This window comes from Protopterus annectens, chromosome 8.part0 (genome assembly GCF_019279795.1).
Source record: "Protopterus annectens isolate FY-2018-M chromosome 8.part0, PAN1.0, whole genome shotgun sequence".
NCBI classification, from domain to species: Eukaryota; Metazoa; Chordata; order Ceratodontiformes; family Protopteridae; genus Protopterus; species Protopterus annectens.
Window position 1 is genome coordinate 1,097,455,744 of NC_056741.1, and position 13,526 is coordinate 1,097,469,269.

Here is a 13,526-nt window from a genome sequence, read left to right on the forward strand (position 1 = left end):
CTTGTATGCTTAGCAAACATTTCAGTATCCATGGACACTGAATTACTGACTTACTATTAGGGGGCAGGCTCTACTAGTAGGCATAGTAGATTTTGCAAGTGTCGGGGCATGTTTACTCCTCTGTTGCACACTTGTACACACCCCCTGCACTCGCACACATTTCCTGTGCACGTCGAGGTTGTGGCGGCGCGCCCTCATACATATTCATATGGTGCTGCTACGTCATCTGTAGTGAGGACACTCAGCGCAAGGCTAAAACTGTCCTTGTGCCAAACTTCTTGAATCCCTGGGTCATTGTCAAACATGATAAACAAACATACTATACCAGCCTACAAGACAAACCTATAAACAACCCAAAACTTTTTTGGCCATCGCTAAATAAACTACTCCACTCTGGCAAGACCACTAGTCCCTCTCCAAAAACAGATGATACAACAGATTCTACCCCCACACAGTTTAATTCCTAATTTATAGAATCAATGTTTTCTCTCTTAGATACTAACACATATGACCCCCTCACTCTACCCTTGTCCAATCAAAACCACCCACAGCTCTTCAATTTTAGTCCAGTACCTACCTTGCTCATAAGGAAGTTGCTGCTTAAACTAAAAACTACTTCTGTAGCTGTAGACCAACTACCATCAGACTACCTAAAAATGGCTGCAGAAGTCATAGTCTTCCCTGTGTCCATACTAATTAATAAGTCCATAGCAGAAAGATACATCCCATCACTGTGGAAAAAATCCTACATACCACAGCACGAAGGTGGCACATCTACAGAGTTTAATAACTACAGACCAAAAGTGATTCTCTTCCCCTCTCCAAAATATTAGATAAATTGATACATAAACAGCTAATGCAATACCTAACCTCAAATAACCTGCTCTCAGAAACACAACATGGCTTTAGACCCCAGCGCAGCACAAGTACTGCTCTACTACATTTTACCAATATAATAAACTGACATAGAAACAATGGTCTGCTTGTGTCCACCATGTTCTTAGACTTGTCAAAGGCATTTAATACTGTCTCACACCAACAAATGCTCATTCGACTTTCTTCAATAGGACTTTCACAATACTCCTTGTTGCGGTTCCTTAGTTACCTGTCTGGAAAGCAACAAGCAGTTAAACGGTAACAAACCTACTCATCATTTCAACTAGTTACTACAGTTGTCCCTCAGGTCTCTATCCTGGGTCTTCTACTATTTAATATATTGGGTCTATATTAGTACAGTAAAAGTTTAACTTGTCGAACACCGAAATGTCAACAGCTAAACAGTGAAAGCTTAAACTGCGAACTGCCAGTTACACAAATTTTTTTATAGGGAAAAATTTGCTTGCCTGTTATCAGGAATTTGTCCTTTTCCCCAATGTAGAGCGATCTCGGAATTGGTATATTTAGTTGGGGGGGTGGGGGCACAGCTTCCCACATCGGTGGGTGTGGGAGGAAAAATCCTCCCACTTAATTAGGGTTTAAAGGTTTGTTTTAGTGTACGACAGCCAAGCAAAGTTTTTCCCTATGAAAAACTTTGCGGAAATGGTCATTCATGATTTTAAGATTTCGCTGTTTAGCTGTCGATGTTTAGGTGTTTGACAAGCCAAGCAGTCGATTTTATAATATAGACCCAATATATTTATTAAATGACCCCCACACCTCCACCCACCATGGTAGTTTAGTTCAGTATGCCGATGACTCAACATTAATATGTGCGGCCTCAACAATAAATAAGCTCCAAGACATTACCCCAAAATCTTTCTCCTCTGTAGAAACCTGGCTCAAAGAATCAAACCTCCTACTCATCCCCAAGAAAACTAATTTAATGCTTTTCACCTCAAAAAGTTCCCGAAATCAAAAGCAATTTTTTTAACATAAAGTCAGCAAATGATACTGCCATTGAAACTGTAACTCGCAGTAAACTTCTAGGTATTATAATAGATGACAGTCTCAAATATGACCACCATATACTGCACACCAATTAAATCTACACACCAGGAACTAGGTTCCCTTTATAGGATCAATTGATTCCTCACAGATACTGCAAGAAAAACTCTAGCCACCACTTTCTTACTACTGACTCTCTTATACGTCATTCCTATCCTAAGAAATGTAATACTCAAAGATAGAAACTTTATTCCTGCTACAATAAAATAGCCACATTTGCCACCAGTCTCCCTCATAGGACCCACCATTGTCTTAACTTAAAGCAATTAAACTGGCTAGAACTGCACAACGCTTTTAAATTTCTAGTCTCCCACCAGGACACAAGTGCTCTTCAGCAATTACATTCTGCTAGCCGAGCACACTCAAGCAAATCTGCAGTCTGCGGCTACCACTCCATCTATACAGTGTAAGAAGGAATCAGTATTGCAAACTAAACAAGGATATACATTTTGAGCTTCAAGAGCAGGAGCACACTCAAGCAAATCTGCAGTCTGCGGCTACCACTCCATCCATACAGTGTAAGAAGGAATCAGTATTGCAAACTAAACAAGGATATACATTTTGAGCTTCAAGAGCATGAGCACACTCAAGCAAATCTGCAGTCTGCGGCTACCACTCCATCTATACAGTGTAAGAAGGAATCAGTATTGCAAACTAAACAAGGATATACATTTTGAGCTTCAAGAGCAGGGTCAGTCCACCCAGGCATTCTACTTGTATGTTTTATGAGAGTGAAGCTATTACATTAGCAGTATTTCTTAGTAGTTCTCAGCTTGCTAATAAAACTGACTGTTGTAGCCTTGTGTCCCCCCCGATAGTACAGTAATCCTAACTGTCCAATAGACAGTATAGATTTTAATTCACATCCCTGTGACTAAATTAAATTAACCATCAAGCAGCCCTCTCAGTTCTTTCTGCCTTAGTTTGTATCACTTGGAGGATCACCTGCTTATTTGCATCTCTATCATTGCTAATGTATCTCCCTACTCTAATCTGTGCACAAACTGGTTACTAGTCAGCAAGTCAATGTAAAGACACACTCCCAACCTTAATAAACTTTGCTGTCTCTTCTCTCCTTCCCTTTACAGGTAGTTTGAATTATTACTTACCCTCTCTGAGGCCTTCACTGATTTCCACTGATTGCCTCTCTGGTTTCTTTGCATTCCACCTGGTTTACACACCTTGTGCTATCTCCCTCCCCCAATACAAAGTCTATATTAGAATCCTGCTGAGCATGGAGCCATCTTTAAATTTCTAGTCTCCCACCAGGACACAAGTGCTCTTCAGCAATTACATTCTGCTAGCTGGTAAGCCATTAGACCTCAGGAATTTCTTTTAAAAGTGTTCAGATTTGTAAAGTAATACTTACTTTTTGCTGTATTTGGATTTATACAACTAGTATTCATTTTTCTGATTCCTGACTACTGATCTGCCGTTGTTACCTGCTGTTATTATACCTGGCTGATTGTTTCCTCTCAGCAATTTTCTACTCCTTTGGCTCTGCCCGCTCCGTTCGCCCTTCGGGCTCACTCCGCTTCCCTCCCTGCCCCCAAATCTCACCCGCCCCTGGGATCTCTACATTTATCCCCGCATAACCACACCCACCACATTCCCTAGCCAATCAGAACATATTCATCTCTCCACCCACTCCATAGCATTCCACTCCCACACCCACCCTTTCCCTCTCTGAACACATACCTACTGTATACAATCCCCACTCATCTCAACATGTCCTACACTCACCTTCCTCTCCTACTACTAACTCTTCTAACTATTCTTACCTCTACCTACCTCATAACCTACTATGAGCAACCTTTAAATCCTACCTTTTGTACTCCACACAAACATACCCTAGCTACCCCCCCAACTACACTCACAACCCATCACAGTCCCATATACAGCAACTCATATCTTGAACCTAAATATCATTGTCTCTCACACATCAAATACCTTATTCTTGACTCACAAAACACTTAAGCAGCATCAAAACCTCACAACTAACTAACCTTATTCATGGTTTATCATTAATTGATGGGGACATCCACCCCAACCCAGGCCCAAACACAGACATACCATCCCTAATTCCCAAACTATGAAACCTATGTCTACACCACAAACTAAACCTCCCAAATCTCTCACAATAGCTCATCTTAACATCCGTAGCATATGTAACAAACTTCCTGCTCTTCATGCCCTACTAGAAGTCCAACAGTTTGACATTCTCTGTCTTACTGAAACCTGGCTTAAACCCACAATAAAAGATAACAAAATTATCCCCCCTGGCTATAACATCCTAAGACAAGATCGTCTTAACAAAAAAGGTGGAGGAGTAGCTATACTCTTCAAAACTGGACTGGAAATAAGTAAATCAGCCCTTACCCCACCACATGACTCTAATGTTGAACTGATTATTTCCAAACTCTCCCTAAACTCACACAAAACTATTAATATTATCTGCACTTATCTCCCCCAGGCAACAATTCCCCCATATTAGAAGACCTACTAAACTGGTTTTCAATTAATCTCCTTCAAGAAACAATACTACTAGGCGACTTTAATGTTGATTGGAACATGTACAAACAAACTAATCTGTCTACCATTATTAACCTACACGGATTCCATCAAACCATTAACTCCACAACTAGAACAAATAAAAACAATAACAAAGAAACCATTCTCGACTGGATCTTGACTAATAGTCCCCAACAAATGTATTCAACAGGTACTCTCCCAGACGACCTTAGCGACCACTCTCTCACATACATCATTAGGCACAAAACTCATCTAACAACACCTCCCCTAATTCGCTCATCTCACAGCAAAAAACATTTTAACCTTCAGCAGTTTCAAAACGAACTCAGCTTGATTAACTGGTCACCTCTAAAAACTCTCCCAATAGATGAAGCTGTTAACCACTTTAATAATACCTTTCTTACTATTTTCGATCATCATGTCCCCATCCGTTCTATATGAATGAAATCTAAGACAGCTCAATGGCTAACAACCAACACCAAACAACTTATCCTTAGTAAGAATAAAGCTTGGACTAAATGGAGAACCACGAAAGACTCTTTTGATCACCTTAGCTTCAAACAAAAAAGGAACAAGACTAAGCTTGCTATCAAACAAGATAAAAGGAACTATTACACCAAGCTACAGCAATCCTCCCACCACCAACCACAAAAATTTTGGAAATCAATTAACTCACTACTATCCCCCGGCAAGGTTGAAACCCCCAACCCACTAGGCTCCTGCCCTGACTCTCCCCTACAAACAGCTAACGCATTCAATAACTTCTTTACTTCAACCATACTTAAACTGGCCAACCAACAAAGCCCTGACTCCTCTTTACTAGGTAATACTAACTGCACTCCACCTCTATTTCAACTTAAACCCATACCTACTTCCTATATTCTTAATTTACTTCAGAAACTCAAACCTCAACCCCTCAGCTGACAAATTGCCAGCGGAATATCTCCAGCTAGGTGCTAAAGCTATTGCCTACCCTATCTCTATTCTAATCAACAGAACCATAAAAGAAAGTACTATACCCTCACTCTGGAAAATCTCCCACATCATCCCTCTCTTCAAAGGCGATTCATTTGAGTACTCGAACTACCGCCCTATAGCACTGCTATCTCCTATTGCTAAAATAATGGAGAAATGCATCCACAAACAGCTTTTAAATCACCTCCTATCTAATAACCTTCTAGCTACTTGCCAACATGGCTTTCGTCCCTACCATAGCACCACAACAGCCTTATTATCCTTCATAGACTCCATTAATATAAACCGGAATAACAATCTTTTCATCTGCATTCTTTGTAGACCTGTCAAAAGCCTTTGACATGGTGAATCACCAACTCCTCCTACATTGTTTGAAGTCTCTCTCTCTCAATAATCTTGCTTTAATCTGGTTTACTTCCTATCTTCAGAATCGGAAACAAGCTGTTTTATGGAACAACAATCTTTCCAAACTTCTCCCTACCACTTTAGGAGTACCTCAGGGCTCCATCTTAGGTCCTCTTTTATTTTCCATCTTTATTAACGACCTGCATCTAGCCACCCCACTAACTACTTGCATTCAGTATGCCGATGACACCACCATCATCTGCTCTGCCACAACCCAAGCTGACCTCCACTCAATTACTCAAAAAACTTTTACCACCATAGAACAATGGTTCTCCAATCACTGCCTTCTCTTAAACCCTAAGAAAACTAAACTTGTCCTCTTCTCACCCACACACCTGTCTCCCCCTATTAGTTTCACACTTACTTCTAACAATGGCACCCTTATCTCTCCTGACCAAACAACCAAACATCTAGGAGTTACTATCGACAACCTACTAAAATTTGATTTTCATATCAACTCTATCATAAAAGCAACTAACAAAAAATTAGGTTCTCTCTACAGAATCAAATCTTTCTTAACTCCTGAAGCAAGAACTACCATAGCCAGAACATATCTTATCTCTACTCTACTATATGCATCCCCATATATACTAATCTTTCTAAACATAACATCAATAGGCTTACAACAGCCTATAACAACATTGCCAAATTTGCCACTGCCTCTCCATATAAAACACATCACTGCCTGAACCTCCTTAACCTAGGGTGGCTGGAGTTACCTCACCTAATTCAATACTATCAGCTTACAACTGCCCATAAAGCCCTTTACCACCCAGAAAAGATACCAATGCTCTCCACCCTGATAAAACCCTATAACAACCTAAAACCCTACGCTCTTCCAATAAAATACTGATTCAAACCTCTCTATCAAAGAATACAGCAGGTGACTCTATATTTTCCAACTCAGTTGGTAAAATTTGGAATCAACTTCCTACAGACCTCTTAGCCCAAACTTCTATCACACTATTTAAAACTCAACTGAAACATTTTCTAACCTATCACTGGCTTTGCTCTTGCAATAACCCTAGCTGATCACGTACCTCCTACCTTCTCCTGCATCCTTTGCACTGTCTCCCAACTCTATTTCTCCATTTTATTTTTCATCTCTACCTAAGAAATTGACTCTCTCAACTTCAAACTAAAATTTTCTAGTAACTCTATCTTTTGCTTTTAAACTACTTAATTATTTCAGTCTCACATTTTATATACCTGTACTGAAGAAATTTGATAGTCTCTGTTTTCACCTTTTGAACTTACTGAAAAGATAGTCTAAATGCCTGTTTAGTTGCGTCTTAAATTCCCTATGTAATAATGAATGCCTGTTTTAGTTGAATCTCAAATTACCTATGTACTTTGATCTGTACTGTAGAAATTTGATAGTCTCTGTATTCACCTTTTTGAACTTACTGAAAGGAAAGCCTATATGCCTGTTTTACTTGTGTCTTAATTCCCTATGTAATTTTAAATCCCTGTTTTAGTTGTGTCTTAAATTACCTATGTACTTTGAATGTATTTTTGTTATTATGCATTAGATAGTGGAACTTTTCTCCTCGGGTCTCCACTGAAAATGGACATGTATCCAGTTGGACTAGCCCGGTTAACAAATGTAAAATAAAAAAAATAAAATGTAAAATAAATAATAAATAAAACTCTCTAACATATTCACAACTAACTACAGAACACAAACTCGTTCATCATCAAGAAAAATGTCCTGCAGTACAAAACTTATTACTAACCCTCTGTTCTAGTAACAAAATTATTATTACTTGTAAATAAGTCAAATAATGTTGCAGAAGACTCACTTGACTCCCAATGTGTTGCTAAGCTTCTGAATAGTATCCCCACACAAACAAAACACTTCAAACTCAGTAGCTTTAAACCACTGCTTCAACAACATCTTAATCCTGGTCCTGCACATGCTCATCACAAGGTTAAGACTTTGTGTTCACCATACAATAGTCTCCAAATACTCTCTTAAACAGAATACTCTCAACGTCTCACTGAAATGGCAAAACAATTTTTATACATAACTGTTGCCAGTACAATCCACTAAGTTGCACATATGAGTTTTCTTTAGTAACTTCCATCTCTGTAAAATCTTAGAATATATAACATAACTACTGTTGTGTATAAATGTAAATAGAAATGTAACTACTCTATGTTTGATTGGAATAATGCAATGTAAGCAAATGGAGCTTTTCTCTCTGGGCCTCTGCTGAAAATGGGTATTACCCACTCGGATTTTCATGGTAAACAAAGACAAAATAAATAAATATTTGTTCATATAGTCCAAGGAGGTACATCTCAGGTCATTCATGCCCACATGGACTATGACTGAGTCATACTGGTACTTAGGGGTAAGTGACCTGAATGCTTGTATGGTCTCGCAGATCCTGGCCCCAGACAAACAACTAACTGTAACCTTCTCCTTATCCAGCCTAGTATAACAAAGTAAGGTAGAGATAAACAGTCCTAACTAAATGTGTAAATGCTGCTCACCACACAAACTATTTGCTCCATGAGTGACACGGGAATAAGGTAAAGTTCCAAGGTGTTTTTTTATAGGGAAATGTCAACCTCTGGTGCTTGCATATATACAAGGCTTCAGTAACTGTCGCTGCATTTAAAGCAGCTTCAAGCAAATCTTAGGCTTATATATGATCAGAAAAAAAATGTACTCTAACTATGCCCTAAGGCCAATCAAGAAGGCACACAATGAGCTTTCCACCAATGATTCCTAGGTCAGATATGTGAAATCAGCCCTCTCCTCCCATATGAGGGTAGACTTTGACCTTCTTAATGTAAAATGACTGGTTTGGAACTCAGAAGAGTTAAGGAACCACAGATGCCTAATACTAACTAAGAAACATGAGATACAATGCATTTCAGTGCAGAACAACAGCCCTGACAGCAGTTTGAAAATCCAACTTTAAACATTATTTATTTTATTTTATTTTATTTTACATTTGTTGACCGGGCTAGTCCAACTGGATATATGTCCGTTTTCAGTAGAGGCCCGGGGAGAAAAGCTCCATCAGTTGTACACTTTTACAAAAAGGCATAAATGGTTACATAAGAAAGATAGCAAGTAAAAACAATTAATATAATCAGATAAAAAAATACATTGGCATAAAAGTTCACATGACATCATAGCAAGTTAACCAGATAATATAAATTTTTTTTTTTTTTTTTTTTTTTTTTGTTAACAAGGGTAATGGTAGAGAGAAGAGTTGGCATTAGTCTGGATTAGTGCAGGAGCAAAGCCAGTGTTTATTGAGATAAATCTTTAGTTGATATTTGAAAAGTTGGAAAGCGGTTAAAGAAGTGATATCAGAGGGTAGTTTATTCCATGTTTTTCCAACAGAGTTGGAGAATAAACTGACACCTGCATTATTGTTAGGTTTGGTAATATTAATCAGAAGTTTATTTGAGGAACATAGTTGTTGCAGGTTGTTGTATGGAGAAATAAGGCTAATAAGTGTTGGTGTGTTGGTTGGCTGATATAGAATTTTATAAGCAATTAAGATCTGTTGAAGTACAAGTTGGTTAGGAAGTTCAATCCAGCCTAGTTCTTTTAGGTTCAAGCAGTGATGAGTTCTAAAAGGAGATCCAACAGCGAATCGAGCTATGTTATGATAGGATGTTTCTAGTTTCTTCATGTTGTTTTTGGAAAGATTAGTGTAAATGGGGGAAGCATAGAGAAGAGTGGAGATTAGGTGAGATCTAGCTGTGGTGGACCTTGCTGTGGGTGTTAGGAAAGGTTTGATTCTGTAAAGGGATCCTATTTTTTTATTAACTAATTTTATGGTGTTATTGATGTGAGAGTCAAAGTTGAGGTTATTATCAATAGTTATCCCTAATAGTTTTGTGGTCAAGTCAGGAGAGATGAGTGTTCTGTCAGTGGACGTAAGAGTAAAGTAAGGTGGAGTAGATTTACGAGTAGGTGAAAAAAGTAATAGTTTTGTTTTCTTGGGGTTGAGGAGTAGACAGCGGTAAGAGAACCATTGTTCTACAGCACTGAAAGCTTTTTGAGTAAGTGACTGGAGTTCTGTTTGAGAGTTAGCAGTGCAGATTATACAAATTAGTTATAAATTACAATTCAGTTATAAATCAGTTACAAGTCAGTTCTAAATTAAAGAAGTAAAAAAAAAAAATTAAGCACAGTAAACTTTCAAAATAAAATTAAAATAAGTAATACAAGTGCAAAATAATACTTAATTTCATTTGTTTTGCCAAGGATGGCTTCAGATATTAGCAAAATCTCTCAAAGTCTCTAACGTCGCCGCCAGGAGATAAGCAGCTCTGGATAAATAAGATAAAAGTCGTGCAGACACGAAGCTTATATACCTCATTTGAAATGTATACCCTGTCAATTCTATTACTTAATTTGAAAAGTATGCCCTGTCAGTTCTTATCAGTTCTACTTTGTATACCAAACCTATGAGTAATGAGTATAAAATAAAGAATTTGATTTAGAAAAGTTATTACCATTCATAACATTAAGTAAGTCAGCAGCGTTTACTAAAGCCTTAGCAGATGCTGAAGTCCTAGGTTTGCTAATTGCACTAGTATCATTTTCTTAAAGTATGCAGTCTCTGCCATTATTATTCTTACCTTCATAGTCAAAATTAAAGTTTCTATTTACTTTCCAGATAATTTAGCTCTAAGTCTTCACATCTAGTACACTGTTGTTAAGACTAAGATTGTTTTTGATATTCAGTAATGACCTAATGCACCATACCTTTATCATCACTGTACCAGTCAATAACTCTAGGCACTGTAATATAGTTTCTCCATAAGATAGCTATCCCCCTTCTCTTTTCATTAAAGCTAGAACTTGCTACTGCTATATATTCCTTTGTATTTAGTCAATATTATCTTACAATAAATTATTTTTTTTATAAAAAAATGCTACTTATGTTTTATGCATTTTAAATATTTAAAGAAACTACTTCTGTTGTTGTCACTGTTGAAGCCATTTACTTTTAAAGAAACACAATTTAAAGGAGACATCTTGTGTTGGTCGCAATCATGCTGCTAATTCTTATTCTATGATCTCGATAATAAACCATCTCCTTGCAATAATGACTGTATAGAAACCAAAGGTAAACAATTGCCTGAATGTCAGTTTATTTGGCATACATACACAAACACAATGAGAGTTTGGAGTACTAAAGATAATTGGAATACAATAGAAATTGCCCTTGCAATTTCTGTTTTTACTCTCTGACACCCAGTTATGTTGCTCTTACTTTAAATACAGCTTGTTAACAGATTACAGTCATCTGCATCAACTGTCACACTTCAAGCTGTACACAGCATACACATTATTACCTCCCTCAAGCTGCTTGTGTTCCAGAAGTAAAATCTTATGCCATTTGCATGACATCTGGAGCTATTACTATCTGTTATCTGTGTGAGGTTGAGTGCTTATATAGCAATCTTTTTTGTGTCCTTTGTATAACAACAAATGCTTATATACCTTAATACATTCATCATATAGTAATTCTGAATAAAAATACTTTATACTGTTACATATGTATAACGTGGTTACCAACCAAATATCCAAATATACAATCACTGTTATAATTTTCAAATTATACTATTCCCCTAAAAGTTGTCCGAAACGTATTGTTTCAATCCTTATATTTTACTATACTATTTACTTCTTACAAGCAAATAAAAGAGCATTAACTTATGTTACATATGAATTATGTATCAATGATATCTCTCAACTGTACAGATTTCTGCAGAATGTCCAGATTTTTGTCTCATATTTTTGGTCCATTTTTCATAAAATTGTGGTTTTCTGGCAAATTAGTGGCAAATCATTAAAGACTGAGATTAGAATATAATGGCAGACACTTGACTTTTAGACTGTGTGCCCTTCAGAAAATTCATGCTAATGCAAAATCTGTTATTCTGTCAACTTTCTAAGTTTGTAAGAGCAATATTTAAAAAGTGTCCCTATTTTTGGGCCTTTGTCCCACTTTTAGTCATGGCTTTGTCCAGATTTCTTGCTCTAAGAGGTTGAGAGGTAAGTGAATCATAAATAATATATAGCCTTACACTAATAAACCTCACTAGTCTTTTCCAATTATATAACAATGTAATCTTTATGTCTGTATAACTATTCACTGTATTTCCCATTTAGATACCTGCCATACTCTATGAAAGTCGCAATAGGGCATGACATATTTCAAGTGCATTTTGCATTAATAACCCTGTCTAAATGCTTGAAGTATATACACTCTTGCTTTAACTAATATGCAATAACAATACTGTGCAGCAAAGAGTGTTTGTAAGATCAGGTTAAAACATAGATGGTGACATTGTGAAAAAGGTGAATACTGGGTGCATGTAACGATAACTGCTAAATGAGAGGGCATTCAAAAACAAGAATTAGTTACGTAGATAAATAGTAACTAAAATATATTTTAAAACATCACTTAGTTACTTCACTTAGAACTCAAATACTCAGAATTCTCTCTCACTCGCTCTACGTATGTATATGTATATATGACTTTAATGTATCTTGATTCAATACGAAATATATTGCACACAATCAGACGCACACACACACACACACACACACACACACACACACACACACACACACACACACACACACATATATATATGGGTCTATGTCATTTCGTCGAATATCCATTTCACCGAAAATTCCTGACATAGGGTCCAAATTGCAGAAAATAGTACTGACAGTGTATATACCCTTTTCCCCCACTGTAGTGTGATCTCAGAGTGAGAATATTAAAGTAGGGGGAGGTAGGGGGCATAGCCCTCTACCTACTCAGGTTATAAACTACTTACTTACCCTTTTCATAGGGACTGGACAATATAAAACAATACTAGAGAATAGTAAAACTGTACTGGGTGGGGAGCTACACCACCCACACCCCCCGTTGTTGGGAGTTTTGCCCCCACACCCCCTACTTTAATATTCTCATGCAGAGATCACACTACAGTGGGGGAAAAGGGCATATACACTGTCAGTACTATTTTCGGCAAAATGGATTTTCTGCGATTTGGACCCTATGTCAGGAATTTTCGGCGAAATGTTTTTTCACCGAAACAACACTAATCCATACACACGCACGCACACACACACACACACACACACACACACACACACACACACACACACACACACACACACACTACTGAGAAATAGTATACTACTATATAACAGAACATACTAAAATGCTAATTAAATATATTTTACATGCTAATTTGTTAATTAAAGTACATATACCAGCAAGCTACACTTTATCTGTGTAAATAAAATATTTTAAAATGGGTCTATATTAGTTCATTGAAATATACATTCGTCGACTACGTATTCATTGAAGGCTAAACAGCAAAATTCATTACAGTGAAGCACAGAATTTTTCCCAGGGTTAAGAAAAACTGGGCCATCAGCACAACTTTGCCCTTTTCCCCACCATAGTGCAATCTCTGAGTTGGTATACATATATATATATATATATATATATATATATATATATATATATATGTGTGTGTGTGTGTGTGTGTGTGTGTGTATATAGTTAGGAGGGGTGAGTTGGTATACATATATATATATATATATATATATATATATATATATGTGTGTGTGTGTGTGTGTGTGTGTGTGTATATAGTTAGGAGGG